This window comes from Cibotium barometz, chromosome 61 (assembly GCF_041138505.1).
Source record: "Cibotium barometz isolate CiBa-2024 chromosome 61, ASM4113850v1, whole genome shotgun sequence".
In the NCBI taxonomy this organism is placed as follows: Eukaryota; Viridiplantae; Streptophyta; class Polypodiopsida; order Cyatheales; family Cibotiaceae; genus Cibotium; species Cibotium barometz.
Genome location: NC_141106.1, coordinates 22570889 through 22577653, shown reverse-complemented (window position 1 = coordinate 22577653; position 6765 = coordinate 22570889).

The window sequence follows — 6765 nt, the reverse complement described above, 5'->3', positions numbered from 1 at the left end:
GCATTTAATGATAGATTATTAATAGTCTATACAATGGTCTAGCATTTAATGATAGATTATTAATAGTCTATGCAATGGTCTAACAATTTTTGCATACTATCAATAGTCTATATAATGGTCTAGCATAAAATATGATAAATTGCTAATTGTACCCTGCGTGTCGCATAAATCATTGTACTTATAGTTTTGTGGGTGGGGCAGTTCTAAAAGCATGTTGACTTTGCAAGGCCCACCATCAACTATGACTTGATTCTTAGAAGACCATTTATGCACCATTTGTTGATGATTCACAATTGAGGTTATGAATTCATCTACCTCCGTCAAAAGAGAAATACAAGTAAGGTAAACCTAAAAGTCACTAGAATGCCTATCGATGACTTGGGGTCAAATACAATGGCTCGCTTGGACTTAATACACATGCACCACCTCAATGGACAAAGTGGCAAAAATGTGAATCAACAGATGAAGCTTCCATAGATTCATTACGAGACCCTGAAGAGGAGAAAAACTGGATGCACTTGCTGGCAACAAATGATAGATGTATGTTATGGTAGAGACATAATCCTAGTCATGGCTGTGACACACCAGCACTTCTAAAAACAAAGACATTGATTCTGCCAAGGAAGGATGAATAAAAAAATGAGGGAAAAGTCTTGCAAAGGGCAAAAATTTTTACCAATTAGGGACTTAAGTGCAAGTAGCTCCTCTGAAAGCAAAGACGAAGAAGGAGAAGTGTTGCTAGAACACCAAGCCATTCTTAGAGAATTCCTTGAAAGAGCTAAAAAACCATTAAAAAATAGAGCTAAGAAACCATAAAAAATTAGAGCCAGAAACCCACCAAGCCTTAAGGGGGAAGAAAGCTGGCGTACATTCCAACATTTATGTGATGTACTTTCTCTGTGCTGCAAATGCAATGATAGTCTGCATGAGTCATATGATATGTGGGTGCAAAGCTTTCACCATAGTCAATGCCTTTCTCTTGTGCATAATCCTTTGCAAGCCTAGCTTTGTATTGCTCAACACTCTGCTTTACGTTTGAGCTTGTAAACCCATTTTGTACCAATGGCCTTCTTGCTAAGAGGCAAGCCTACCAAATCCCATGTATCATTTTTGAGTATCAAATCATACTCAAATTGCATAGCACTCATCCAATTTTCAGATTCCTTTGCTTCATCAAAGGACACAGGTTCCTCTTCATCACATAAACTGGCAATAAGAGCATAACATGCATCAACAAGAGATGCATGATGAGAGCTTGTACGTGTTCTACAAAGGAGTGGCCGATTTGCTTTCATGTAGTGTTTTCACCAGCCATTTTGGCATACTTTTTAAACTCCACAATTTTCCTTTTTTCCTCATTAACTACATCATCCACACAGTTAGTTGCCTGATCAATAGGCTGATCTGTGGGCTAAAAAACATGCTGATTTGTAACCTGTGAGGGATGATTTTTAGCATTCTTTGGATTACCCAAATTCTCTATATCAATGTGTCCTGCATTGAACAATGGAAGGAGAGTGTCGAATATGTCCTGTGAATTACATTTTGATGTTTTTTACATGAAAGCAAGGGCTACATCTTCCACAAATACAACATCTCTACTCACAAGAATCCACTTGATAGCAGAATGATAGAGACGGCAACCCTTACTTTCTGCGCTGTATCCCACAAAAATACATTTAATAGCCTTATCATCAAGCTTGTTGCAAAGTTGCCCAGGTATAAGTGTATAAGCAAGACAATCAAAAATCCGTAAGTGAGCCACAGAGGTATTTTTGCCATTCTAGGTTTCAAAAGGCGTAATTGTATGCAAAGCCTTTGTAGGACACCTGTTCAAAACCTATGTTGCATGCATGATTGCTTCTAGCCAAAAACTATGACGTAACTTTTAACTTTTGACCATACAACGTGCCATCTCCATGAGAGACCCGTTTTTACGTTGTGAAAGGAGCCTAGAGCTGAAAAGCAAACATGGAATGTGGGGACATATAATGTACATAAGGTGAGATGACATGGATCCTAGGTGGAAGAAACAACATGGCGACCCAAGTGGATAAGAGAAAGGTGCAAAAAATAAAAAAATACAAGGTGTATGAGATAACAAGGGAGATGGCAACACAACAATCCAGAAGGCAGCAAGGTGCCGATAGGTCAAAAAGGGAGAATTGAGTTAATTTTCATAGGGGTAGACAAGAAAATGAGGAGGAGAAGCAAGAGGAGCAAGAGAGTGAAGAGTGAGTGAAGTGAGAGACTACAAGGAAGAGACTACTTACAGATTGAAGGTCTTTCATTATTCGATGGTTGTAGAGTCAAGTTTAGTGCAGCGGAGGTGAATTTAAAAAAATTAGAGCAGAGAATGCACCGAGGTCTAGAGAATTAGACTGGAAGAGGATTCCCTTTGATTTCTTTGTGGTGACTTTGTTAAAGACATGATTTAGTTCAATTCTTGCTCAATTGTTGCTGACAGTCAGCTCAGTGCTGAATTGTGTCTATTTAGGGAAGGCCTGCAGTTTGTGGTTGTAAATTCATTGTAGCTTCATTAGGGTTTATCAGTGCAAAACCCACAAGTTTTTAGTGTGTTCTTTTGATATGTTTGGACCCATTGTCTCAGGGGTGTTGAGACAAAGTCTGTCTTTGTTTTTGTGAAGAAAGCTAAGAGTTCAAAGCTTGAATCTGTGATAAGAAAGAGGAGAATTTGTGATGCTACAGAGCTTGATATGTGTTATTCTGATTGACTTTGTTGAGATAGAACAATTATGAAGGTATGTCTGACGTCCTAGGAGTCAGAGATGTCTAATAATTGATTCAGTTCTCTTTTGTTGAGAGAATACAGTCAGTTAGGATTAGAAGAGTGTCAGCTATACAATGTGCATCTAGTGGGTCAGATGGTGAGATAAAAGGATTGTTTTAATCTTTTTGGATTCAAGGGAAGTTGTTTGAGTTGAGTATGATAGTCAGAAGTCTGACAGAAGTCAGCAGTCATATAGACGGTTCTGTGGTTTGATTGGTCATTCAGAGTGAGCTTGCGAGTTCTTTGTAATCAATTGGATGTTTATAGAGTTGTATATTTGTGTGGTTTGAGTGTTTAGAGGGTCTAGAGGTGTTAGAGGGCTCATAGCTAAGGAAGTCTATTCCAATTGAGTCAGTTCTGTCAACCACATCAGCAACAACAATCAGATATCAAAGCAATCAGATCAGTCAATAGTTAAGTCGGCTGTGGATAGCAACGAATCTTTGGTATCATATCTCCATGAAATTAGGGCAACCTGAGGGTTAGAAGGATTTGGAAGACGAAGAAGAGAAAGTTCTTGATCTAGGTAAAGCATCTGAGTTGGTTAGGGCAACCTGAGGGTTAGAAGGATTTGGAAGGATTTGGAAGACGAAGAAGAGAAAGTTCTTGATCCAGGTAAAGCATCTGAGTTGGTTAATTCTGTCTCAGTTAGCTGAAATAGTATAAGTCAAGACTAGTCAGATTGGTGTCAGCAGATGGTCTGTGGAGCATAAGGGAATGTTTAGCGTGGTTCTGGGGTTGAAGGATTGAGGTCAGCTGAAATAGGGAGACAGTGAAGAGAGCTAGGAGGACGCTTATTGGATCAGATTTTGCGTTAGTCTTCCGAATCCGTTTACGAACAGTTAGATGAGACAAGTGTCGGCAAAGGAGAATTGACTGGTTCTGAGAAGTTTTGGGTTAAGTATTTGTAGTTGGTTGACACTGGAGGACATTCTGGAGGCCAGGCAGACATGTTTCTGTCTGGAATCTACTACGGGCATCATTTCCTAATTATAGTCAGAATTTGATCACTTCTACGTCAAATGGGAGGAATTCAGGTCAGTTACTTGTCAGAGGAAGTCACTTGAGACATTTAGGCTAAAGATCAGAGGTCTTGAAAGTTTGATCTGACTTGTGAGGATGGTTGGAGGTAATAGTCAAGTCGGATTGAAGGGTGTAGAGGTGTTTTTTTGTGTCGGTTGGAGATCAGAGGGGATAGAATCTGAGCTGATTGGTGCCTTTAGATCTGGGATCCTAGTATCCCCAAGTTTTGTTCCCTATACATTTTCTTCTTGTGTGTGCTGGTGGTGTTGTGTGTTTGCTGTAGAGGCCATCACCCAGTCACCACACAACATTCACAGCTACACTATTTTGCTGAGGTGTATAGGGCACAATACATTGGTGTATTTTCCCATTATCTCAGCGATGTATGCATGAAACTCCTTAGACATATACTCCCCCCCTCGATCAATATGCAGGGTACCCATCTTACATGCAGAAGCATTTTGAACGATAGCAACAATGTGTCGGCACAATACAATGGTGTTTTTTCTCATTATCTCAGCGATGTATGCATGAAACTCCTTAGACATATACTCCCCCCCTCGATCAGTATGCAGGGTACCAATCTTACATGCAGAAGCATTTTGAATGATAGCAATAATGTGTCTAAAGCACATAAAAATCTCTGATTTCTATTTCAATGGATATATCCAAGTATGTTTGGAATAATCATCAATGAATGTGACAAAATAGAGGTAGCCCCCAATAGATGGTGTGCTCATGTGGCAGCTCAGACACCATGTCATGTTTATGCAAACGCAGCAAACTGCCAAAGTTCAAGTGACCAAAGTGTGCATGCCATAGCTTAGCATCACCTATTGCCTTTGTGGGAGAACCTGTACATGTAGCATGCTTTTGTCTTTCATATACATCTAGCCTGTAAAGGCCATGAGACAAAGTACCAGAAGCAACAATTGTTCTACCATCACTGCGATCATGAATAATACATCTGTCATCCTCAAAATGAAACACTAAGCAAGCCTTTGTAATGGTGATAAAGACAGATAATAAGTTCTTCTTGCCTTGTACATATAATACATTTGAAAGCATGATTGTTCCACCATTTGCAGTAGTGAGAACACTTTTACCAACTCCTTTTACAAGATATGAGGAGTGGTTTGCACATGTTACACTTTTTCCTCTGGAGAAGATTCAAGTGATGAGAACAAACTGTGATGAGAGGTAATGTGCTTACTAGCACCACTGTCAAAATACTAGACATGTACATCTATATAACATCCATGAATACATTCTTATGCGAAGGGTCATAACTTCATTGCACAATGAAAGTCCAATCATCATGTGCATAGTTTGTAAATTCTTTGTTTTTTGCATTGGATACTGATGCATCAGCTACTATAGCCATACCCGAGTCTTTCTTTTTCTCCTTCTCCAGCCGTTTTCTGTACTCATTAATGTAATGGCCAGGTTTCCTGCAATAGTTGCATTTGCCCTTTTTCTTTGGCTTGTCGCCTTCCTTGTCTGTAAGCTTGCCCGATGACTCTGATTTTGGCTTGTAACTACCCTGAGGAAAGGATTTACCTTTGTCTCTTTATTGGTTGGCATCAAAAACTTGATCTCCTGTATGCATGACAAATCTGTTTTGCCTGGATTGCTCTTCTTGCATGAGCACAGAAACCAACTCCTCAAACTTCAAGGCATTTGGATTGCCTTTCATCATGAGTCTGATGGGGTAGAAGCAAAACCTTAGTCTGATAAAGCATTTAAGATAGTAGGCACCAATGAACTGTAGGATATATTTCATCAACACTGGCCAACTGCTCCTTAAAATCATTGATTTTTGTAAGGAAGCTGTCCATGGAGTCTCCCTCATCAATATGCTATGACTCTAATTGCTTGCGTTATATAAGTAACACGTGCTTCATTACGTACAAGATATAATGACGCAAGTGCATCCCAAACATGTTTAGTAGTCCTACATGGTACAATGATTGAATGTGAGGAATGATACTCCTCTTAAAAACTGACAAAGCAAGCAATGCATGTGCTTCCACATCTCTTCCATCCCACTTTGTTTGTTCATGTGTAGGAGGTATGCTATACTGTGGTAATGCACCATGTGAAACTGACTGAGTTCGTGTCTGCAGATGTGCCTTCTGCATTAGGTTCATCAGAGGAACCAGGACGTTTCTCAATACTAACCACAACATTCCATAGTCCTTTGGCTACCAATACATGCCGCATCATATAGGACCATAACAAGTAGTTGGTCCCGTCAAGCTTATCCTCAATGGTGGATAACATTTGAAATACATCACTGTCTGCCATTTTTTATAATATCCAAGTAAGTAATCTTGGAACCTGCAAAGTGCTCAGTGCTCTTTGATGCACCTAAGGTGGCTGCTAATGAGGCGCTAACAATGGAGACTTGCAAGGTGTATGAAAGAAATGTAGAGTATAGTGAGTAGAAATTTCACTTGTAAGATAAAGAGATCGATGTCGTTGAAGTGAAGCCCATAGATGCTTTCTGGTGTATTTGCACACCCGTCTGTAGTACATCTGACAAAACTACTCCAAAATCCAATGAAGAACAATGTAAATCCGGTCCCTGAAGATGTTTGTAGAAAATCGAAAATCGTGTGAACGGCCCCCAAAACGCTCCCGAAACGAAAATCTGGCCGAAAATTCATTACAAAGTACTGGACACTTCACGGTCATCTTTCTTCTCCCAAAAGGGTTCCTTGAGCCAATTCAAGAAGACATGCGACTCGAGGGGTAGGCAGCAGCACAGGGACGAGGAGCATATGCTCTGATACCAAATGTTGGAAATACGGTTGCAGGAATGTGCACACACACACACACACACACACACACACACACACACACAATGGACAAGCTCAATGGAAAACATAATGAGATGATAGATAGATAATGAATGTGTGCTATACAAAGAAGATAAGTATACCCCAAGA